The 26167-nt window shown below is 42.9% G+C and overlaps 1 protein-coding gene and 1 long non-coding RNA gene across 3 annotated transcripts in view; one reads left to right on the top strand and one right to left on the bottom strand.

The window, feature by feature from the left end:
• The window catches only part of PARP8 (poly(ADP-ribose) polymerase family member 8), a 190821-nt gene that overhangs the window by 23766 nt on the left and 140888 nt on the right, over positions 1–26167 (top strand). The window lies entirely within an intron of this gene.
• LOC140069183 (uncharacterized) overlaps positions 13095–26167 on the bottom strand; it is a 29847-nt gene continuing 16774 nt past the window's right edge. The window contains exons 3-4 of the long non-coding RNA XR_011848731.1: positions 17958–18182; positions 13095–13519 (exon numbers count right to left, since the gene is read on the bottom strand). This is a non-coding gene — a long non-coding RNA (uncharacterized lncRNA). The remainder of the gene's footprint in view (positions 13520–17957; positions 18183–26167) is intronic.

Raw genomic sequence — 26167 nt, 5'->3', positions numbered from 1 at the left:
TTCCTTAGCATTTTACCTACCTAATTACCTTTCTTTCCCTTTGAGTTGAATTGTCTTATTATTAATCATTTTTAATTTTTTAATAGGAATCTTGATTTTTAATGGTTTATCCCTGTCTTAATCATAGTGGATATCCCCCATTCTGGACCACCATTTATGCGTTAGCTTGAAGAGGTTGACCACTGTTTTACATAATTTTTCATCTGCATTAATAATTATACCTGAATCTTCATCAAGTACTTACTTTAGTGCTGCCTGCCGACACTGTGGATCTTTGTTTACATGTCTGAGCTCAGATGAATAGCAGAAGAGTTATGACTTACCCTGCTCTCCCCCCTTCCCTTTCCCTGTGTCTATCAGTGAGGATGGACTGTGAGAGTGAGACAGTGGGTGACGCCATAAGAATGGACTGAAGGAGTGAGAAACAGGAAGCTGTATATATATAGAGGGCAGCTTGGTGAGAACAGGGGACTTAAAGGGAACCTACCACCACAAATCTACCTATAAAGGTAGATCGGGTGGTAGGTGGATCAATGGGACGTGAGGATAGCCCTTTTAAGGGCTAATCCTCACGTCCCCGCACTTTTTTAGTAACTTTTATCAAACTTTTATGCTAATTTTATTACGCGGCTACTGGGGCGTGGAGTAGCCGCATCTAAGGTTACACGAGGCGGCTACTCCACGCCCCGGTATCCTCTTTTCTCCTCCTATTCACCATCTTGCCCCCCAGTCCCCGGGGGGCAAGTGCCTGGTCACACAGCACATGGCATTGAAAGGTACTATATAACTTATCTTTTTTTTTGTTTAAAACTGTTTTTTATACTAAAACACTTTGGCAGTGTATGTACTATATGCTCTGTGGGGACTAGGGGAGTTAAAGCGCTACGGAATTTGATGGCGCTATATAAATAAAGATTATTATTATTATTATAACAATGGGTCTTCTGGTGGCAGGTTCCCTTTAAAAAGCGAGCAAACACTTTAGCAAGGATTTTCTTAACCTGAGATTCCAGTTCATATCCTTACTCTGGAAAGTAGGTTGCTGTTGACCACTTGACAGCCAGTACCAGGGCCACATACCCTGGTAACACCCCTCCCTACAGTCTATAGAAGGAACTACAGATATAATTAATCTACCTAACGACCTGTCATCTTGTACAAAATGATGAATGACCTAACCCATTTCATTTGTGCTTTGCTCTTTATTTAAGATGAGTGGACCCTTTGGTCTGGTTCAAGATTTGCTGGCCCGACCCGAATGTATTGCCGAATTAGTGACCAAACAACCAATCCGGAAAATCGATGCCCCTAGCTACTAGCTATAGCAATTATTGGCTAGGGTGAGTTCCCCATGCCCCATATTTGCTCGGCCGCCAATATGGCAATTCTCCGGTGGCCAGACCCGAACGTCAGGTCCGCTTATCTGTACCACTAATCAATTTGGTGTTTTTATTTCTAGAATCCATCCAGCCATTTAAGAGATATGGCCCTAGGAATGTATATGTAAATTAGCTCATTCTAGCCGAAGGGACCATAAATGTTTTACTTTCTCTGGGGACATGTCGGTGTATGGGGAGTGCCTCTCCCACTGTTTAAATGGTTCCCCCCTTCAGCTAATCATCTTTATATGTATTTTTTTTTATGTATGTATGTATGTATCTATCTATCTATCTATCTATCTATCTATCTATCTATCTATCTATGTATCTATCTATGTCATATCTATCTATCTATCTATCTATCTATCTATCTATCTATTATCTATATATATATATATATATCCATCTCATATCTATCTATCTATCTATCTATCTATCTATCTATCTATCTATCCATCTTATATCTATCTATCTATCTATCTATCTATCTATTATCTATATATATATATATATATATATATATATATATCCATCTCATATCTATCTATCTATCTATCTATCTATCTATCTATCTATCTATCTCATATCTATCTATCTATTATCTATATATATATATATATATATATCCATCTCATATCTATCTATCTATCTATCTATCTATCTATCTATCTATCTATCTATCTATCTATCTATCTATCTATCTATCTATCTGTCTAGCTAGTATGACCTAATTCACATATATTCTTCCAGAGGTGATATCTATATACAGTACCAGTCACAGTAAATAAACCTAGGTAAGGGAGACACCAGGGGCGTAACTTAAGGGGGTGCAGAGGTTGTAGTCGCACCTGGGCCTAAGAGGTTTAGGGGCCTTTAGGCCCCTTCCACACTTGCGTTGCAGATCACGTCAGAGTCTGATCAGGGAGCGATCTGGGTTTGGTCAGTGAAAAACTCACATTTTGCATCAGAGTGCAATCAGTTCTCAGTCAGTGTTTGTTCAGTGTCTCAGTTTTTCATGCGCTTTTTTGATGCAATTTCAATGCAATTTCAATGCGTTTTTCACGCGCAGATAATGCGCGTGAAATGGACTCAGGACTGAGCTCTATCTTTTCTATTGCAATTGATGGGTGAAAAACGCATTGCACTTGCATTGTACTTGCATGTGTCTCAGAGTGCGATGCGTTTTTGATGCATCTCCATAGACTTGTATGGTGCGTTTTTCACGCGCGTGACTTGCAAAAGTAGAGCATGTCGAGATTTATATGCGCAAAAAAAAAAAAAACGCGCATGTGTCCGTGAAAAAAAATGCAAGTCTGAAAAGACCCATTGATTACATTGGGTCAGAGTGCAATGCAAGTTCTGCACGTCAGAAGCACGCGCAGAAAACGCAAGTGTGAAAAACGCAAGTGTGAAAGGGGCCTTATGGTGTCACTTTCCCATATGAGAAGACTATTACTACAAACCATACGTTATAATCATGGGACAGACTTTGCACTGGGGCCCATCAGCTTCTAGTTACGCCACTGGGAGACACTGTCCCTTTAAGTACAGACGTCTACATAACTATCTTTCAGTTTCTTCAAATTTTAACGTGCAGGTTTGAAAATGTATTTTCTTGACTTATGTTCAATAATATCTTGCAAAGATGAATGAGACAACAAGGAGCTTTGGCACCTAAGGCGAAAATTCCATCATTTTACATGTGCGCTCATTAATATGCTGTAATTGTATTGAGCTTACATAATACGGCTCTGTGTCCTTTTATTACCTTCAATGAATTGCACTTGCCCTTGATATTCACTTGATTTTCTGCTGCAGAATTCAATATATTTTATATATAACTTGCAACGTTTCACAGTGCTGGCACTGCATGCCAGCAGGTAGGAGGTAGATTTTTCTCCCTCTCTCTCAGCGGGAAGTCGCAGCAGCATCTCAAGCACCAATTATTGGCTTTACATTGCTATACCTTTGCCTTTGTGAAGCAGAGGAAGCTCCCTTGGACCTAGTTATCGCTTTCCTTACAAAACAAATGTTATCAATATTATATTGTTCAGATAGGATGCATTAAAAAGGAAATCTATCTTCATAAATCAGGGGCGCTTACTCATAGATCCAGGCACAGTGTCTGTGGTAATCTTATATTTGTTATTCCTAGCTTCCTTTCTTCTAAAATCGACTTTTAAAATTAAGCTAATGAGACAGAAGGGCTACTAGAACCCCTCTGTATTGTGGATTCACAGGCTGTTACAGTGTCTCCCCCTCCCCCTGCTGCCTTCCCACCTCCCTCTGCCTGTTGTAATCTTACTTCCTAGGAGGGGGAAAGTGATCCTGTACAGAATAAAAGCCTGTGAAGCTGTAACACAGAGGGCCTCTGTAACACACCCATAGGCTTTCAGGTTCATTAGAATAATTTTTAAAGTTGATTTTAGAAAGAAACAGGTCATGGATAACAAATATAAGAAAATTACCACAGTCACGGTGCATGGATCTATGAGTAAGTGTCCCTGGTTTGTTACGGTGGATTTTGATGGTAGATTTTCTTCACTAATGTAAGTCACTGTGGTTTAGCCGCCACACATTCGGCTTTAGCTTAACCAAGGCTATTCCCTTATGCATGTCCCTAGTCTAAATAGGTTTTAAAGTAGTTTTATTTTTATTACCTATCTTTAGGATCAGTCATAAATCACAGATGAATGGGGATCCTATTCTTGGCAGCGGATTTCCTATAGATGAGCTCAGGGCTTTGGGACCTGGGACAGCGCCATCAGTTAGGTAGTGGACCAGCTATGCCCATTAACAGCCACAATGAAATGTATAGAGCGGTGTCTGGTCTTCAAGCATCATGGACCCTGCAGTCAAGCAATCCTGGTATCGATGACTTTTTCTATGGAAAATGTATGAGTATTAATGTCCGGGAACAACTTATACTTTATAGGTATTTCTATAATATTGTTACAGGGATGGAGAAGAATGAAGAAAGCAGGGGACTATATATCTCTACGGTGCATGGGTGATACAGTCCAGTGAGTGAATGATAGCATCATGGCTTCTAGGCAAGAACACAACAGCATAAAGGAAACAACAGCGGTCGCATCAGACCAGCTCTACACATTATTTCATTAATAATTAGCCATGTTATTCGGGTTCAAAATCCCATTTCCATGTATGAGGTTTCATGTCTACATTTCAACACAACAACTTATTGATGTCAGCAGTGTAATAATTTACTTCCCCTGTGTGGGCACTGCACTAGCACTTAAAGAGTTAAACGACATCTACCACCAGGATGAAGGCTTGTAAACCAAGCACACTGACATACTGGTGTGTGCCCCCTCAGACAGGATTTGCACTTCTTTTAGCTTCTTATGCCCTGGGTTTTTAAAAAACTGAGTAAAAAATTATGCAAATGAGCCTGAGCGGCTTTGGAGCCTGGAGCAACTCAGGCTCATTTGCATAATTTTAAAATCCTTTTTATTCGAAAACCAGAACATAAGAAGCTAAAAGAGTAGCAGATCTTGCCAGAGAGGGCACATTTCAGTATGTCAGTGTGCTTGGTTTACAAGCCTTCATCCTGGTAGTAGATATCCTTTAAGCATAGATTACATCTGATTACAATGGATATCATGGGATCCACCTATAGTAATGGGATTAATTTTAACAAATAGGAGTTTCCTAAAGTGGGAAAACCCCGTCAAACCCCAAACCACAGGGTGTAAAGATGCAGAATTTCCCTGATATTGTTTTTCTGAAGCTGTCATAGCTCTGAACGTTTGCATGGTCGACAGAAATCCAGGGATCACTTTGTACATCAGGTTTGTGTGACAGAATGAAGATGAGATTTCTTTAGGATTCGTGTATCGCAATACGGGGCAGCCCGGCCTGTAAGTCTATGTGAGGTTCTGGAAATATAGAGTTAATTGGATCGGTGCCATCCTCACCTGCAGGCGTTCTGACATCGCCCCAGTACTCCACAGTGACGTGAACACAGAATATACCAATGCATCCTTCATCCTGAAGCTGTGATCAGTCATCCATCCGCCTCTGCTCCATGCATCATAAACACACAGCAATACATCCTTCCAGCTGGGGCTCGTACTAAATGGACTGTTGTGGGAAGGACGAGAGGAAGAAATACTGCAGCGATAAAACTGTGAGGACGATGGGGCATGAAGCACACTCTAGCTAGGTGTCATGAGAGGACAATGGCCTAGATTTATCAAAAGTTGTTCAGTTTACGTCACCAATGTGCAGGGTGCATCAGATTATTGAATACACAGTCTACTATTATCTGGTGCACCCTGTACTGCTCGGGATGTGTGCACCATCTTTTAATAGCTGCACCTTTAACATGCAGGGGCACATTTACTTACCCGTCCATGGAGCGTTCCCCGATGTGCATTGGGCGACATTAATGCATTGTGCCGCGATTCATTAAGATCGTGCGCCCAATTTCCTGCATGTGTCGCTTCCCTGCTCAGGTCCGCCAGAGTTCTCCTTCTTCTTCCTGGTGCATGTAAGTGCTTGACACAATTTGAAAGTTAAATCCCTCGCTCAGTCCGGATCAGTCGGATCGTCCGATGACCCATCCCCCAATTTCTCTCACATGAAAGCCGGCGCAGTTGCACCAAAATCCAATTGCGTGCAACACAACCCACTGCTAAATACTTCTGCCAGCGGCGCAAATCACGAAAACGTCAGGAAGTCCGACGAAAATGTGATCCATGGACCCTTAGTAAATAAGCCCCACAGTGTGTGACACAATTCTCTGACTAAGCAGTAACCTGCCCCTTTAGGTGCACATTATTCAGTCTTGTCGGGCACAGCGCAGCCGCAACATAAAACTGGCGCAGACGCTTTATTAATACATGTGCAAGCTCCAAAATAAAAATCTGTGCTATGAACTGTATATGAACTGGACTCCTGTTCTTAGGATTGTCAAATGGTGAATTGTGAACTTGGAACAACTACACATACTGCACATACTCAGCTATACTCCTCTTCACCTCCATCCCAGCACTGGACTTTTTTAAGCTTGACATGACCGGGATCACCTGAAAAAAAAGTTTTAAGCTTTATAAAGTTTATAAAGCGACCTCGAACGCCGAGACATGATGTCTGGTATAAGGCTATTCATTTTTGACGCAGTACGAGAAAGAATGCCGCCTTCCTCTCCCAAAGCCGTGAAGAATTAACAGCCCGGAGTGCAGGACATAATGTCCCGGGACTCCGAGATGCTTTTTATAACTGTTTTTTTCAGGCAGTATAGGTGAGTATGTGTAATTTAATTTAGCTTAACTTTAGTGGTATATTTCCTATAAGGAACACACAACCGAGTTGTATAACATCCAATTTATGTCTGTGAAAATCATATGAGTTTCTTCAGAGTTTGATCAGAGTCCTAGTACTATTCAACCACCCATTTTTTGTAGTCCTAGTGCCATCCTAGGCCCCATTCGTATATAAACCCGATACTGTACATAGACCGCGCCAGGTGACCACTCACTTTCTGTGGAGAGGGGAGGGGTGAGGAGCTTTCATCCCTTCTCCCACCTACTTCCTCCTCCCGGCCGTGTACATGCATGAGCCCTTAGTTGCATCACATTTCCTGAGCTTTTAGCTACTTCCTATAAACTTTTGCAGGAATAACTGAACTCACAAAAATGTATCCTAGTGTGTAGAATAACACAAGTAAGTAGTGGTTCCCAACAAATTATAAAGTGTAAACAGATAAACCATTAATAGTTTATAGTTTTTTTTATATAAGGAGGGCGTACGTTGACTTGTACATTAAATGGCAATTCTGGATCATCTTTCCATATAACATATTGTTATGCTTTTTTTAAGAAGTGGTTTTTACTAGTTAAAAGTGTCACTGCACAGCCTGACATTGTCCAATCAGTGTAGACAATAAAGTCACACACATCCTTGACAAAAAGAATGGAAACGCCCACTTGTCAATTTATTCTTGAATTCTTTGGTGGAATATCTGAGTGGCAGCACCATATAGAGTAATAAGAACATGTGCTCCAGAAATGTTAATTTACAGTGAATTCACATGCCAAAATAAACATATCAAGAAAGGTTTTCTTAAAAATAATGATCTATCCATAGGATGAGGTATGGGGGTACAACACCCAACTCCACTACCAAATAGCCAATGTACTGTGCAGTTTGGTTCATATATTGTGGCGGGAAGCTGCGTCTGTGGTGAGGCAGGGCATCCACTAGACCAGTGATGGTGAACTTTTTAGAGATCAAGTGCCCAAACTACAACTAAGACCCACTAATTTATCGCAAAGTGCCAACACACAAAATGTAATCAGTGACTTATATTCTGTGCTCTGTCACAGCTTTCATTCATATCATCCTCCTGAGGACACCAATAAAGCAGAAAATAGAAAAAATTTGGATGATCATTGTAGCTTCCCTCCAGGGTCCCATAAACAGGAAGAATTGTCAGGGCCAGAGCAGGAGCTACAATGATAATCCAGATCTGTCCACATCTTCCCACTCCTCCAGTAGTCCCAGGTAGCTCTGTCACTTTAAAATAGCTCTGTGCACAGCAAGTACTGGGCTGTCTGGGACTGCAGGAAAATACCTGGAGTCATCTCTGGTGATGGCCTGAGTGCCCACAGAAAAGGCTCTGAGTGCCACCTATGGCACCAGTGCCATAGGTTCGCCATCACTGCACTAGACTATGGATGAAGCTATTTGTTCCCACTGTAAATAAGCTGATTGGGGAAGGGGTCTTGGTTGTCATATTCTCCCCAATTATCTATACTAACCATAGGTCAATAATAGTTGGTGGTTGTTCAGGGTGATATTTTTACTTAGATGGGTATCAAGGAGTTAAAAGAATCAAAAATGACAAAGAACCTACATTTAGCTCGCTCTGTCTCCAGTATTCGAGTATAAGCTGAACCGAATATAATCGGATGCATCTAACTAATAAAAAGTCTGGCAGCAGCCTCCACTCACTAATGAAATGACCAGCAGCTGCCTCCCCTAACTAATGAATTGTCCCACAGCAGCCTCCCCTAAATAATGAAATCTCCCACAGCAGCCTCCACTAAATAATGAAATCTCCCACAGCAGCCTCCACTAAATAATGAAATGTCCCACAGCAGCCTCCCCTCAATAATGAAATTGTGCTCAAAAACTTGGCTTATACTCAAGTATCTATGGTACATGATTATGTAGTAGCTTTGTTATTGATAACCCATACAGAGGCCATTAATATCAAATTGGTGGGTCACCGAGACCAAGTACTCCCACTAATCTGCAATACAGAATTGATTTGAGTAAGTGAGTTTTCAATAAAACAACTTGACCACTACACATAGAACGCAGCTGTTCTTCAATTGACTGTGATGCTTCTGAGAACGGTAGTGTTTCCAAGTAGAGATGTACGAATAATACAAGATTCTCTTCCTGCAGCTGCCTTCACCATATTTTTCATGAGATTCAAGTGGGTTCAAATCTATTATTTCCAATACAATGTTGCTTTAAAATGTCATGGAAATTGATACATAACTCCCTCTAGTCCTCTAAAACACAGGTCCAATCTCATTTTATAATTTTTTGATGTTTTTTTAATTTCTAGTTTTCACTAACATGAAATAATAGAAGCGTAACAGACATGGTGCAAATAACGCAAACCATCAGAAGTCCATGGAAAAAAAGTAAAATGTTAGATTTCCATTATCATATATGCAAGATTCTTCCAAAGCAAATAATTCAGTCACGATAGATAAGGGGGTGGAGGCCCAAGACTCACAACCACTGTCACCTACCTGACAAGCCTCAAAAACCAAATTGGTTAGGGACTTTTGGTCAACAATACCTACACTGACTAAGCGTATAGGAAAGCGGACCAAACACAGAGGGAGAGACAACAGATAACAGACAGACAATGAAAGTCAGACAGAACTCGGTAAAATCCAAGATGGCGGAAAAGTTCAGAATCAAAATAGAAGTGGAGTGGTCAGATAACGTGGCAGAGGTCGGATACACGTTAAAGCAAGGGGATAGCAAACAGAAATAAAAAGGTATTAGGAAAGTAGTAAAACCAGCAAGGTGTAATGGCACTGGGCAGATATATAAATGAGTTCCTGGATGCTGCTCCTAGCAGCTGACTGGATCAACTTCCCATCACTCAAGTCACACGTGAAATAGAACTGAGCTCTAAATGACAGTACCCATCTTCCCCATGCAAAAGACTCTGGAAGGCAGTTGTAAATCAACTCCAAACCAGCCAGGAAGCTTAGTGTGTGTTCATACAGACAACTGATATGTAAAACAGAAAGAGCAAAATCAACGCCACATAAGCCACATTCTGCGGACAAAGGAAGACTTTGGAATATATTTTACACTTTTGGATTTAATTGGAAGAGATTTGCTCATCTCTAGTCCTGAGGATTAGATTCCTACTGATCTGATGACTATCTGATCCATATTTATAAGGTGGAAATCCCCTTTAAATATACCTTAAAGTATCGGATGGTTCCATTTTGCTTTTCATTAGCACCAAGTGAAAGCAAACACACTAGAACTGTCTACACAGGGATCTAAATAGCACAAAGTAAAATTCCTACCTATAACGGTGTCACACACTGTGCCAAGATCCGGGCCGCTGCAGGATGCCAGCCTTTTATCTTCCGCAGTGCCATAGCTGAAGGTGAGTTATTAGTTGCACTTCAGGAAGTTTACAGTTCATGAATTCCTTCTTCGGCAAACGTGTCCTGATCGGATAGAATAAAATTAACGGATGACGAACAGTCCGTAGAACAGGCATGGAATGGCAAATAGGAATGATAGAGGCCACGGGCAAAACTACCTTTGTAGAAATACACCCCGGGGACGTAATTAAGAACGGGAATCGCTTCCGAAGAAAACGGCTTTTTGATCTTTCTTCCAGTTTGTTATTCTGCAATTCCCTTTGGAAATCTTCCTTCCATACGATTGTTTCATACCCAAAGCTGCTTCCAATTAGTCTTTGTATAAAGGGCACATTAAAAAGGTAATAAATATTTGTAATATTTGTTTTTGCTAATGTGCTCAAGAAATCGACACAAGAACAAATGATAATTTCTATTAAAAAACGGAATTTTTTAGTACTTGCCTTTTAATTGGTTTATGAGATAATTAATATGAAGTTTTGGCCGAATCTTTGTATTTGTTGTTACATTTTCCCAGTAGGCTAATAATTTTCTGTCGATGGAGATTATTGAGGCTTCATCCATGTTATATTATGGTGTACATTCCCAATGGTATAGAGCCATATAAATCTGCAGGATGGGTCCATATTGTACCCATACTATTATTTACCTACCTAATTTTCCTAGGTAAAGGGATGAGGCTTGTGCGGGATTATGCAAAAGTTGACACTTTGGCCTTTTTTAGGGGAATTCCTCTAAAGTTGGGGATGGAATTAAGATTTGTACCCCACATTGGGATGCCAATGTTCGGAGCTATGCTATTGTACTGCACAGTGTCGGACTGGGGTTCCTTGGGCCCACCAGATAAACTATGCTGGGGGCCCACCCTCCATGAACTTCCAGAGAACAAACTCTAGAATCCTCCTCCAAATTGGGCTGTCTTCTGCTGTATCTCTGGGGTCCAGTACTGGGTTAGAGCCTGGGCCCACCAGAGGATCCTCTGGTACTCTGGTGGGCCAGTCCAACACTGGTACTGCATGTACCCATTGTGCTGTACATGTCAGATAAAAGAGATAAAACTTGTGCCGTACAGTCAGCCATGCCTTAACCCCCGTTCATGGGGACAATTTTTCGATTCTTAGACTTGGTAGAGGTCTGGGGATTTTCAGAAACTGATTTGAGTCCATATATTTTCTGATTAGATTTGGACGATATCTTGCTTATATGGTCATAACGGATGTCTGATGGATCCATTAAAATGTTCATAGATTTCTATGGACTATTGATGGTTTCCATTATTGTCCATTTGCACCAAATTTTGTCAGAACTCGCAAATTGTTCTGATAGGATCAGGTTTCGGGCTTCTTGCTGGAAAACCACACCCAGAGCTGTCTGTGATTGACAGCTCCATTTCTGATCCTGGGAAAGCTGGGTGTGTCTTTGTATTTGTTTTGCCTGCAGGTGCGGTTTGAGTGATGGACGGCTGAGCCAGTCAGTGCTGGAGGTAGTGTCCATTACTGCCTTATATTCTGCTCAGCCCCTTCATTTGGTGCTGGTTATTGCAGTCTCCTGTGTATCTAGTGCTCTTGCGTTTCTTGCTATTCTTGCTACTCACCATTCTATTTGCTATACGAATCTGTACCTTTGCCGCCATCTTGGTTTTGACCCGGTTTGTTTGACTTCGCTTGTCTGTCTTACCTGTTGTTTGTCCCTCAGTATCGTTTATCCCCTAGTGTGACCCCACCTTCCTGTTTGTCTTGTGTCGTTTTCTGTTACCAGTGTGAACACTGACCTATATCTGTATTCCGGTTACCTGTCCGCTCCACCAACGAGCATCTGCCAGACGAAGTAAGTCTTCCTGTCATCTTGTAGGGTCACTCAGGGACCATCAGATAGGTTCCTGATAGTGGGTTTGCCCTTACCAGGGCGGTTTATCTGCTTTAGGCAGGGCCTTAGCCTGCAGGGACGTCGCAGGGTATGCTCGCCACCACTTACCTAGTCTGACAGCTAGCGCCAAGCCTGGTTGTGGTTGCACAGTTGCTGGACAGGTATTGACACATTCGTTATCATCAATTTAGTGAAAACTGAAAAGGATGCTTTTATGTGTTTTTGAGGACTTGAGGGGTTATATAAAAATTTCCAGGACAACTAAAGCAACAGTTGTTCATATAGAATTGATTTGGACCCAGATGATTTGCTCATCTCTACCCCGGTGTCTATTTCCCGCTCAACACTGCCCGTAATAACAGCACTGATCGCCAGTGTGGGCGCCAGCAATTACAAGCCATGGTGCCATTTTGGTGAGGATCATTGTTCTTCATGACGTCATAGGGGAGCGCCAAACCCTCCCCAATGTGTGCATGCTACAAGGCTGATAAGAGCTACTTTGCGTGCCCCACATTAATTTAAATGGAGCTGGCAGCTTTGACAGTGACATTTGAATGGATAATGCCAGCCATGGGTGCAGGTTACTGTTTTGGATTTGGGTCTGTTAGCTGGACCCAACCAGGATTTTTTAAATCGTGTCCGGCCAATTTAAAAATAGGGTCCTCTCATCCATAGTCAGCAAGTTTAACCATACAAAGTTCCAAACAACGTTCAGTATTGGTCCTGGTGATCTGATATGCATAACTTTTTCATTGATAGCAGTAGAACTTTGTAGCAGCAGGACTGTGAAATAAGAATTTATATTTGCAGATTGTTGCTGGACTGGAGAATGTCCTGACACTGCACCAAACTATGCCACATACATTTTTAATCTGAGTGATATCATAATAAATCAGAAGCCTAATACAACTCTTGCTCATGCCAGAGGGGTGAGTGAATATCAGTTCTGTGTGGAGATAACACAGCAGTTTCAGGACACTCCTCTACTGTTCCAAGTCCAGCTACAATCCTGAATATAAATCTATTGTCCACAGTCCTGTTGCTATTAGCAACACTCACAAAGGTAGGATTCAGTGGCTCTCCAGGTCTGATACCTGACACTGGGGTAAGTAAAGATATGATCCCTATTGGATTTTAAAATAAGGCCAAAACTTGTAACCCTTATTGCTCCTGGATACAGACTCCAATTCAGTTTAATATCTGAATACCCTATCATTGAGTGGCCACATACAGGATATTGCAATGTGATACAACATCACAAGATGACATTGTCTTTAAAAGCTACTCATCTCACGACATAAATAAAATAAAGAGTAGAGGTAATCTAAAAAGTCCAAAAACTAGGAGTGGAATCTGAACTACTTTGCTTTGGTAATATTTAAAAAACTATATTCATGGAACAAATAAAAGCAATACAGTAACTTCTTAAGAAGACTCTAAGAATCCTTGGACGCATCTTGTTTTCAGACTCTGTTTTCCCTCGGGACAGAAATGGTTTGAGGAAATAATTGCGGATTCTGTTGTGTGCCGCACGGTATTCTCCAGGTACCACGATCTGTTAGTTCTGCAGCTCGGTAATGATGATAAACAAGAAGTCTACAAAAAAAAAGCAGAATAAAGACTCAGTTTATAGCTAATGACCATGACCAGATTCACAGTTTCGTGGTGACCTGAAATGACCAGGTTTTACAGCTGCAGCCTAAGGACTAATAGACGCTGGCTCGGAGCCTGTACGCAAGCACATGGTGGAAGCCTTGTTCCTGTATAACCTCAGTAACACTCCATTCATAAAAAATATGATGGCAAACACCCCCAGGTATTGATGGAACTATGTACTGTGATATAGACCCTTATTTGTAATATTTAAGGATTCCTTAAGGACAGGTTCTATCCTTTAGGACTGGTGCATAGAAAATGTTGTGCCACTGTTCATTAAGGGTTAAAAAGTGATGCTGTAAAATACAGACCTGTGAATTTAATATCTATAGTGGGGAAAATATTTAAGGGGTTTGTTAGAGATGCTATCCTTGAGTATCTCACTGTAAAAAACCCTATAATCCAGCATCAGTAAAGGTTTATGAGGGACCGGTCCTAATTTGAGGAGGAAGTAATGGATGTGGATGTGGATGTTGCATATTGTGGACTTTTCCAAGGCATTTGGTACAGCGCTGCATAAAGGATTAGTGAGACTGCTGGGACTAGGGGAAATTGTAAGTATTTGGGTTAGAAATTGGCACAGTGAAAGAAAACAGTGGGTTAATGGCACATATTCAGATTGGGTTGAAGTTACCAGTGGAGGCCACAGAGGTCAGTATTTGGTCCCCTTATTTTCATTACTTTAATTAATGACCTCCAAGGGTTTACATGGTAGAGTTTTAATATTTGTAGATGATACAAAGCTCTGTAAGGTAATTAATACAGAGAAGGATAGTATAATATTAAAGAGGGATTTGTGGAAGCTGGAGGAATGGACGGAGAAATGGCTGATGAAGATAAATATTTATGAACTTGGATATTGGAAACAAATCGTACAATTATGTTCTAAACAGTCAATAACTTGGTAAAACTGCAGCTGAAAAAGACTTTGGGGTATTGGTGGATTGTAAATTTAACCCCTTAAGGATGCAAGGTTTTACACCTAGAGGAGAGGAGGTTCTACCATCACCCTAGACAGGGGGAATCCTCTACACCTAGAGGAGAGGAGGTTCTACCATCACCATAGACAGAGGCATCCTCTACACCTAGAGGAGAGGAGGTTCTACCATCACCATAGACAGGGGACTTCCTCTACACCTAGAGGAGAGGAGGTTCTACCATCACCATAGACAGGGGACATCCTCTACACCTAGAGGAGAGGAGGTTCTACCATCACCATAGACAGGGGCATCCTCTACACCTAGGGGAGAGGTGGTTCTACCATCACCATAGACAGGGGACATCCTCTACACCTAGAGGAGAGGCAGCTCTACCATCACCATAGACAGGGGCATCCTCTACACCTAGAGGAGAGGTGGTTCTACCATCACCATAGACAGGGGGCGTCCTCTACACCTAGAGGAGAGGTGGTTCTACCATCATAATAGACAGGGGGCATCCTCTACACCTGGAGGAGAGGCAGCTCTACCATCACCATAGACAGGGGGCATCCTCTACACCTAGAGGAGAGGAGGTTCTACCATCACCATACACAGGGGGCATCCTCTACACCTAGAGGAGAGGCGATTCTACCATCACCATAGACAGGGGGCATCCTCTACACCTAGATGAGAGGAGGTTCTACCATCACCATAGACAGGGGGGATCCTCTACACCTAGAGGAGAAGAGGTTCTACCATCACCATACACAGGAGGCATCCTCTACACCTAGAGGAGAGGGGGTTCTACCATCACCATAGACAGGGGCATTCTCTACACCTAGAGGAGAGGAGGTTCTACCATCACCATAGACAGGGGACATCCTCTACACCTAGAAGAGAGTGGGTTCTACCATCACCATAGACAAGGGACATCCTCTACACCTAGAGGAGAGGTGGTTCTACCATCACCATAGACAGGGGGCATCCTCTACACCTAGAGGAGAGGTTTTTCTACCATCATCATAGACAGGGGGCATCCTCCACACCTAGAGGAGAGGTGGTTCTACCATCACCATACACAGGGGGCATCCTCTACACCTAGAGGAAAGTAGGTTCTACCATCACCATAGACAGGGGGGATCCTCTACACCTAGAGGAGAAGAGGTTCTACCATCACCATACACAGGAGGCATCCTCTACACCTAGAGGAGAGGGGGTTCTACCATCACCATAGACAGGGGCATTCTCTACACCTAGAGGAGAGGAGGTTCTACCATCACCATACACAGGGGGCATCCTCTACACCTAGAGGAGAGGCGATTCTACCATCACCATAGACAGGGGGCATCCTCTACACCTAGAGGAGAGGAGGTTCTACCATCACCATAGACAGGGGGGATCCTCTACACCTAGAGGAGAAGAGGTTCTACCATCACCATACACAGGAGGCATCCTCTACACCTAGAGGAGAGGGGGTTCTACCATCACCATAGACAGGGGCATTCTCTACACCTAGAGGAGAGGAGGTTCTACCATCACCATAGACAGGGGACATCCTCTACACCTAGAAGAGAGTGGGTTCTACCATCACCATAGACAAGGGACATCCTCTACACCTAGAGGAGAGGTGGTTCTACCATCACCATAGACAGGGGGCATCCTCTACACCTAGAGGAGAGGTTTTTCTACCATCATCATAGACAGGGGGCATCCTCCACACCTAGAGGAGAGGTGGTTCTACCATCACCATACACAGGGGGCATCCTCTACACCTAGAGGAAAGTAGGTTCTACCATCACCATAGACAGGGGGGATCCTCTACACCTAGAGGAGAAGAGGTTCTACCATCACCATACACAGGAGGCATCCTCTACACCTAGAGGAGAGGGGGTTCTACCATCACCATAGACAGGGGCATTCTCTACACCTAGAGGAGAGGAGGTTCTACCATCACCATAGACAGGGGACATCCTCTACACCTAGAAGAGAGGGGGTTCTACCATCACCATAGACAGGGGGCATCCTCTACACCTAGAGGAGAGGAGGTTCTACCATCACCATAGACAGGGGGCATCCTCTACACCTAGAGGAGAGGAGGTTCTACCATCACCATAGACAGGGGGGATCCTCTACACCTAGAGGAGAAGAGGTTCTACCATCACCATAGACAGGGGACATCCTCTACATCCAGAAGAGAGGAGGTTCTACCATCACCATAGACAGGGGGCATCCTCTACACCTAGAGGAGAGGAGGTTCTACCATCACCATAGACAGGGGACATCCTCTACACCTAGAGGAGAGGTTTTTCTACCATCATCATAGACAGGGGGCATCCTCTACATCCAGAGGAGAGGAGGTTCTACCATCACCATAGACAGGGGGCATCCTCTACACCTAGAGGAGAGGAGGTTCTACCATCACCATAGACAGGGGACATCCTCTACACCTAGAGGAGAGGAGGTTCTACCATCACCATAGACAGGGGGCATCCTCTACACCTAGAGGAGAAGAGGTTCTACCATCATCATAGACAGGGGCATCCTCTACACCTAGAGGAGAAGAGGTTCTACCATCATCATAGACAGGGGCATCCTCTACACCTAGAGGAGAGACAGAGACAGGAAATCTTTACCGTAAGAGCAGTGAGACTAAGGAACTCTCTACCGCAAGATGTTTTAATGACTTCTAATTTGTTCATGTTCAAGAGAAGCCTTGATACCTCTCTTTAGAACAAAAATATCAAACAATATAGTTGATGTTGATTCAGTTGTTTATTCTGACCCCCATATTTGGGGTCAGGTATTTTTTACCCTACTGGGGCCAATTGGCATCAGCCTTGCAGGGTATTTTTTGCCTTCCTCTGGATCAGCACTGTATTATCTATGATTAATATGTTGGACTTGATGGACCAATGTCTTCTTTCAGCCTTATCTACTATGATAGAAATACTGATAAGAATACAGACTCTTGCACATTATTGATTTTTCGATCCAAGTGCAGTCGACACATAGGCCCATTATAGTCAATGGTGCTATTCATATAGGATGTCCATGTTTTTATCAGATTTATATATAGAAGTAATAACTGGACAATAAGGGGACAATGTCCACAGAGGACATGAATCGGAAACCAAACAAAACATGGATGCACAGTTCCATTCCTCTCTCCATGTAAGTCGCCTAAAATAACCAAACATGTACACATTGCTATATTTGGAACTCACCGTTCAGTCCTGCCATGGTAACGGAGTCTGTGGACTTGTATCCTCTGAATATTTCATACACACGAAATATAAAAACACCCCTTTGAGTAAACACTGTACATGTTATACTTAATTGGGCAGATTTATTAATATGTTTAGGGCAGAAATTTGTAGTCACTGTCTAAAATGTCTAGTAGGATTTTATAGTTTTCTGAAACCATTTTGACTTACTGAGCATCAAAATTATGGACTCACATCAGGGTTTGTGGATTTGCTGGGGTCCTGGGTTCAAGTCCCATCCAGGTCAACATCTGCAAAGACTTTGTACGTTCTCTCTGTGTTTGTGTGGGTTTCCTCCGGGTCCTCCGGTTTCCTCCCACACTCCAAAAACATACTGGTAGGTTGATTAGACTGTTAGCTCCCTTTGGGGTCAGGGACTGATTTGGCAAACTCTGTGCAGCGCTGCGTAATCTGTGTGTGCTATATAAATAAAGGAATTTTTATTATTTGCAGGAAAAGGGTTATGGTATAAATTGTGCCATTTGGAATAATTTTCTTTCATAAACTTGGTGCAAACAGACCATTTTTACCTGATGAGGTTGAACCCTTTGCAGCAATTATTTATTTATTTAGTTCGGAAATTAAGAGAGTGTTAAATTACGGTATATGAAACTTTTCATTTTTTTTCACTTCTTTCTTCTCCTGCAGTGAGTAATTTATCTAAAGATCTTCCCAAACCCTTACATAGCAGATAGATAAGGACAGGAAGCTAAAGATTAACTCCTTATATACCTAGAGAATATTTCACCTGATAATTAATCTCTGTAAAGTGTTAAGCCATTTGAAACTTAATCGGCTGCTTATCTATTAGCTGTCAGAGTAGGGAAAGCTGATTTACACACACTGCTAAAAGCAGAAAGGGAGGAAAAAAAGAGACGCGTGAACATTTTTATTTAATAAAAAAATATTTTGTAAAAAAAAACATTCATGTGTTCTTTTAATTGTTAAAATCTGCTAAGTTCTAACTTTATAAACGTTGTTGACCCTTGTCTTATACAGTGAACTGAGAAAGGCATCATCAACAATTCCTTAAAGGAAACCTACCACTTGAAGTGGCAGGTTTCAGATGGAAATACCGAGCACCAGCTCAGGGTGAGCTGGTGCCGGAGCTGATTTTTGTTAGTGTTTTAAACCACTGTATTGCGGTTTAAAACACTTTTTAAACTATATAGCCGGCGCAGGGAGGTACGCGCTCGGTGCTTACCATGCGCGCGACCGTGCCCGCGGCTACATAGGAAATATAAAGTTTCAAAAGTGTTTTAAACCGCAATACAGCGGTTTAAAACACTAACAAAAATCAGCTCCGGCACCATCTCAGCCTGATCTGGTGCTCAGTATTTCCATCTGAAACCTGCCACTTCAAGTGGTAGGTTTCCTTTAATATTTATATTGCAGCAAAGATTCAGGAAGAAGAGGAGAGCAGGGAGGTCAGAATTACTTTAACCTTAAGAGAACGTGTGAGAATGTAAGTGAGAAGGAGCTGTCACACTGGGCCACATTTACTTACCCCGTCCGAGGAGTTCATAGTAAGTGCATTATCCGTGTATAATGCCCTGTGCCGCGATTCACTAAGATTGTGCACCCGATATCCTGCATGTGTCGCTTCCCCCTCAGGTCCGCCAGATTTCACCATCTTCTTCCCGGTGTATGTAAGTGCGTTGGCTTGCAACACAATTTGAAACTTAAATCCCGCTCAGTTCGTATTAGTCGGATCGTTTGATGGCACGCACCCTGATTTCTGTCGCATGAAAGCCAGTGCAGCAGTGTCACAATCCGATCCCGTGCGTCACAATTCCAGCGCAAACCCCTGTTAAATATGTGTCAAAGCTGCCCAAATCCTGAAAACAGCAAACAAACCGACGAAAGTGCGATCTGCGACCCTTAGTAAATAAGCTACAATGTGCGTGTAGCTTCACATTTGGTCTATTGACAACCAATAGATGTGTCCTAAACCTGAAGCTGCCAAACTGCATTTCCCAGTCTATAGTCGAAGGTTTAGAGCCATAGCACTATAGGACTAAAGTGCCCAAAATCAGTTTGGGAATAATAATAATAATAATTCTTTATTTGTAAAGCGCCTACAGTTTACACAGCGCTGCACAAAACATGAAAAGTTGGACCCTGTCCCGACGGGGCTCACAATCTACTGCAGACTTGCAGCAAATATATCCCATGTATGTGGTATCAAGTAATGTGCTATGGGGAGGAGGCAAGAACACAAATCACGGGAGTTCAAAATATGTGACCAGAGGTGATGGGGGGAGTATTAGCACATGGTGGGCAGCATTTATCAGGAACTATTTGCCAATTTTTTCACTATACAAACCCTGAAATAATTGTAATTACTTGTGAACTGCCAGTAATTGTGATTATTTTCTCCTTTATGCCACCACAGCTCCAAGAAGGTGTGTAGGGGGGTGCAGTGTAGTGGGTCAGCGCGAGTCTTAGTCTACGCCTCTCTATATATACATCATACACCGGCTCTCCATATGATAAATCCCTCCCTACCAGTGTGCTTATGGCTATGATGTGATGTTTCTAGGATGTTTTAAACTGAGAGCGCTCCCACCATATGTGTAGGAAGGTGCTAGCTATGAGCGTACCTGTTCAATTTCAGGTGTAACCGAACTGGCACTGATCACTGGTCTTACCCTTTAAATCAGATATTTTTATTTAAAAATGTTTTGCTTTTTTTTTTAACACACAAACGAAGAAAATACTAAGTAAAGTATCACTCTGTGAGGCACCAGACCATGACATACTTTATTCATCCATAGAAGAGGTTGTCCTCCGTCAAGGTAGCAAAAGGAGGCATTGTTTTCCATTTAACACCTTGGAAAACTTTTTCCCATACTTCCCAGAATTCCCTAGTGGAGCATCAATGGCTTTAAGTCTCCACATACCTATATGGCAGCCTCAATTGGAAACCTCTCCATAAGGAGAGCTCTTACCTTCTGACCCTAGTCAATAGCCTCTCACACAGCCAAACGAGTTCCCTACACTGCACTGAGGAGACCCAAGCAAACATAAACTTCAGAACAAATGAGGGCGACACTTTTTGATACACAGGAAATCTTGAATCCTTTATTCATACATGGTGCCACAGCAAGTTATAGGTATTAACACATAAGTGCAGGAAAAAGCATCATCTTACGCGTTTCTGACCCATAAGGTCCTTAGTCATAGATCAGGAGACCCAACCAGGTCGAAACAGTGCTGTCTACATTTGGCTGGTTTGGCTTAATCCCACACCATGTTTTTAGAGTTCTTGTTGGTCATATTTGGTATTAAGGGGGCTGCCTTTCAAGGTAGCAAAAGGAGCCATTGTTCTCCATTTAAGGCTGCATTCAGATGGCTGTTGGGGGACCTATATATGTCGTATATACGTCCCTCATAGGCCGGCAATGGGCGTACTGTGCCCTATGGTGTGGTACGATGCAGCACATGTGCGGCACTGCACCGTTCCATAGCCAGGGATAAGATAGGACATGTCCTATCTTCCCCCGGAATTCGTCTCCGTGCGCCATGTTTCTTTATGGAAAGGGGCGGGGTGAGCGCCGCTCACCCGCTCCTCCTTACCCCATCGCCTTGGGCACGGCGGGCACACGTTCGTGTGAATTTAGCCTTGGAAAACTTTTTTGCATACTTCCCAGAATTCCCTAGTGGAGCGTCTATGGCTTTAAGTCTCCATGTGCCTATAATGCGGTCTTAATAGGCAACCTCTCCATAAGGAGAACTCTTACCTTCTCCCCCAACCCCGTGAGCTTCAGAGAATCCCTTAGTGTAGAGCATTCGGCAGAGAATTTGCTATCAGGATGAGCTGATTTTCTAAACTTGTCCAAATTTACAATAAGGCCCTCAAGGGCAACCCACCCAGGGGTGTCAAAGCATCTACCCAAAATTTTTTCAGACTTTGGTACACAATTAAGTTTCACATGTTGTGTGTTGCCCTTTACATGGCGCCAGCATTTTCCCAAGGATTCTTGTGGGAGTAACGTGCCTAGAATAAATGGTGGCACACATTTAAAGAGTTATTGGAGGGGAGTTGACCTGAATCCTAAACCCAAACCCGAACTTCTGGCTGAAAATTGTGGTTTGGGTCCGCACATCATTAGTAGGTACCATTAAGTGGTTATGGATTCATCCTACATGTGTAGCACAGCGGGAGTCCTGTACCACCTACTGATGAGTCTGAAGTGCTTTTCCTGATTGTAATGCATCTGAATGGGCCACAAGAGCTCTGCAATATGTATCGGACAGGTTATCACTAATTCTTGCTCCCATGATGAGATTAATTTTGGTGACGTTTTTGAGAAAATAGTTATATGGGGTGAAATTGGTTTTATTTTTTTAGCAGGAGAACTGTAGGCAATCAATATATTGAGCTCAGTTGCCTATTAATGTCACCTTGTTTATTTAAGTTTCACCCTCGAAAAATACCCCCACCAAATATGTTCCCCCTAATCTTGTCCCCAGCCCCTTTAAATGTATTCAATTTTTATTACAATGTGTGTGTGCAAACTTACTTTTAATCGATCCGACCTCTTACCAAATAAGAGGTCGGATCGTCGTACAGGTCCCCTGGCAGTCGGCCGTATTCATGAGGGGGCCGGCTGACACACCCCCTCCACGCCCCTGTTAGTCAGAGACCTGTAAGATTCGCCGGCAGCAGAGCAGGTGTAGCGCAATCGCTGCTGGCTCTATGCGATGCGGTGCGCTGACAGCGACAGCAGAGGGGCTCATTCACAGCGCCGATTGAATGTTCGGCCGGCGCTGTAAATAAGCACAGCCTGGCCCAGCTGCTGTCAGTGCGCCGCATCGCATAGAGTCGTCAGTGATTGTGTAATGCATGTCCCTGACTGACGTGGAGGGGATGTGTCGGCCGGCCCCCTCATGAATACGGCCGACTGCCAGGGACCTGTATGACAATCCGACCTCTTAAATCTAAGTTTGCACACACAAATTTTAATAAAAATTTAATAAATATAAAGGGGCTGGGGACAGGATTAGGGGGAACATATTTGGTGGGGGTATTTTTTGGGGGTGACAGGTCCTCTTTAAAGCATGACCGTCTTTTTAGGTAATTTTGTGTATTGTACATAGGGGTGGAATGGTGAGAAATTTTCTAATATAGTTCATGAACAAATTCTTTTTAGAGATGCATATTCTAGGCTGTAGATTGTGATTGGTTAAACCACTCTGAGAAGGGAGGATTATAGTGCATGAACACAACATTATTCGAAGAGCTAAATTTTAAATAACAACTAATGACATATTAGCTTATATTTTAATGACCCATTGGAACATGAATTATGCTTATTCCTGGAATAGTCCTTTAAAGCCACCATTTAGCTGTTAACAGAACAGAAGGCGCAGCCGTATCCAGCCGAAGTTGTGTAGTTTCAGGGGAAATAGACAAAGTCTTAGCAATTACAGAAAGCCTCTTTTTGCAGCTTTGTGCCGTAGCTGCTGAGTCCTCGCTTTTCTATGACAATTCCCAGTCCACTGTATATAATCCCTCCCCATTGTATGCAGGTTATGACAGCCAGGTGTATGGAGCTATTCATTAAACGCGACGTATCTGTACAGAAGGAAGGCAATACATCTACCTGTGTCACATTAAGTTGTGCGTCCATGACTAAATCACTGGAGACTTGGTTTTATTTTAAGGAATTTTCCTGCTGCTTTGAGAATTGTAAGTGAGGAGAAAAATAAAATTAATGGTTTATCATAAATTTGCGCATAAAGCCCTTTATTCAAATTAATTAATATTGTACCAATTATAATATTCCGTATATAGCAACAACATATCCTGTAACACCTTATAATGAAGCATGATAAACCAGAAGCAATTACTCATAGATCCAGGCACTGTGACTGTGGTAATCTTCTCATATTTGTTATCCATGACCTCCTTCCTTCTAAAATAAACTTTTAAAATTATGCTAATGAGCCTGGGGGAAGGGGATGGGGTTACCTCAGCCCCTCTGTGCTGTGGCTGTCACACTGTGTGCTTTTAATCTTTCACAATCAATTTACATTTCCATAAGTTGACATTCTCATCTTTAATATGACACCAGAAGCATGGTTCTAGGTGCTACAGAAATCAATTATAGAGGTTCCTGAAGTGATGCTGCAAATGAGCTAAAGGTTACTCTTTTCAGCTGATTTACATATGGAGATGATTTTATATGCCATAGGTTACTGAGTTTTACAATTAAAAAGGAGTGTGCCCCCTACACTTGCTCATACAGTTGAACTCTTCTTACTAGGTGCATGTCATGACCTAGAGTATATTGTCTTGATGTATTGATGAGATAATGAATGTGTGCCAGACATTTGTCTAAGCCAGTTGATGGTGGGAAATAAGTGTAAACCCAGCAGTGAACCTTGAGGCGTATGTAGAAAAGAGTATTTGGCTACCACTCTATCTTATTGCAGAATTCTATAAAATCGTCTGCTAACTGCTCCTTCCCCTGTGCATTCGGCCAATGCAGCCTTTAATATTCGACTTTATTCAGAATCCATCCATGAAAACATTCTACAAATGTAGGACGTAAGCCGCATCGATTCACCTACGTGCAACTGCTCTGACAGTGTGCACCAACTTTTTTTTTGGTGCTCCTTTAACATAGGCCATACGACGCACTTCTGTCGGACTCTGCATGATAAATGTAGCGCACAGTCCGATTGAGCTCCAGGACGCCCCTTTCAGTGCAGAATATTGGGGCAGATTTATTCACCCGGTCCCTTCGCGATCCAGGGGCGCGTTCTCTGCGGTGGATTCGGGTCCGGCTGGGATTCATTAAGGTAGTTCCTCCGACGTCCACCAGGTGGCGCTGCTGCGCTGAAGTCCGCCGAGGCCCGCCGGAATGCACTGAAGTTCACCGGCCTATTCCTGGTGAAGGTAAGTGCGAGTCCAGCGACACTTTTTTTTAAAAAATGCAGCGTTTTTTTCCCGAATCCGTTCGGCCATACATGCCAGCGCCGATGCGCCACAATCCGATCGCGTGCGCCAAAATCCCGGTGCAATTCAGGGAAAATTGGCGCAAAACGGAAATATTCGGGTAACACGTTGGGAAAAACGTGAATCGGGCCCTTAGTAAATGACCCCCATTGTGTTGTGTCGGGTATAATGCAGTCGCAACACTTTATAAATACCTGTGCAAGCAGTTTGCACTGAAAAGAACGTGCAAAGTCAGAAAAAAAACGGTGAAGGGCTTTAATAAGTCTGGTCCAAAGACGAGCTGATGCAACATTCGGGTCGGCATCAAACTTTTTGTTCAGGTCCCTGATCCTGGACTACAGCCACAAGTTTGGCATTCGGGGGTTTCTTGGAAAATATGGGTGATGGGATGCTGAGGAAGCATCCACCGGTTACGGGAAAACGGTGCTGGTACCAATTGCGAGTGTTAACCATTTAAATGATGTTGACATTATGTGATGTCATTGGAGAGTTGAAAATGGAGCACAAACTACCGGAATTCACAGGTTTAATACCAGCAAACATTGCCAGAACTAATGGTGGGTGTTACCGGTGGGTGTTTGAAGGGGAGGTCAGCCTGTAAATCTTCTTCAAACATAATCAGCAGCCCATCAACCAGCTCTTCCAGGGTATCCCGAATCCCAAATCCGAACTGCTGGCTGAAGTGCCGATTTGGCGACCCAAACCTACAAAGTAGGTGGACTGGGAATTTGTGTTGTTTGGGTTCACTCAACACTAGTTATAATATCTACCTCAATACTTACACAAGGAGGAATCATGGATGTACCCTAATTATTGGGCCTGGGAGATCGTGGGGGGGGGGGGGGGGACACACTAATGTCCCGAGGACGCTAATACAGTGAGAGCTATGGGAGAACAGGTAACAATAGACTAGAACATTCCCATTGGAGCTATGTATTAGAGGGCCCCCAGGAATAACTTTGCTGTTCACGAGTATAGCAATGAAGACACAAATCTATGGTATGCGAGCTAGGGCAGCACGCTCCCCTCCATTACCAAAGCTCCCAGGGGTCCTATTGTTGATGTCCACTCATCTATTTCCTTCTAGTCTGACCCAGCATCTATTTCTATAGTCTTCAGGGAAGACAGAAGTTGTTGGTATCACGCACCGCTTCCTTCTCACTGGATGTTACAAGTAATACAGTCAATTAATTACAGTCAATCTGCATTCTCCGTGCTACAGAGTGTGGTTTCTCTCAGCGGAAGCTTCGCCACTTGGAAGGATTTGCTAAGGAGTCAGAGATTGAATTTTATCCATGGCAATACGCCTAGAGATAGGAGGTGGTATCATGTTGAGCTGGATTTACATGTGGCCAGTGGAGCAGACACCAGAACTAATCCTGTAGGGTAATAATTTTTGTCATCCGGCACATGAAACCTCTCAACAATCGGGCAGGAA

The sequence above is a fragment of the Engystomops pustulosus genome, chromosome 1 (assembly GCF_040894005.1).
Source record: "Engystomops pustulosus chromosome 1, aEngPut4.maternal, whole genome shotgun sequence".
Taxonomy (NCBI): Eukaryota; Metazoa; Chordata; class Amphibia; order Anura; family Leptodactylidae; genus Engystomops; species Engystomops pustulosus.
This window is presented reverse-complemented; position numbering and strand designations above follow the sequence as displayed.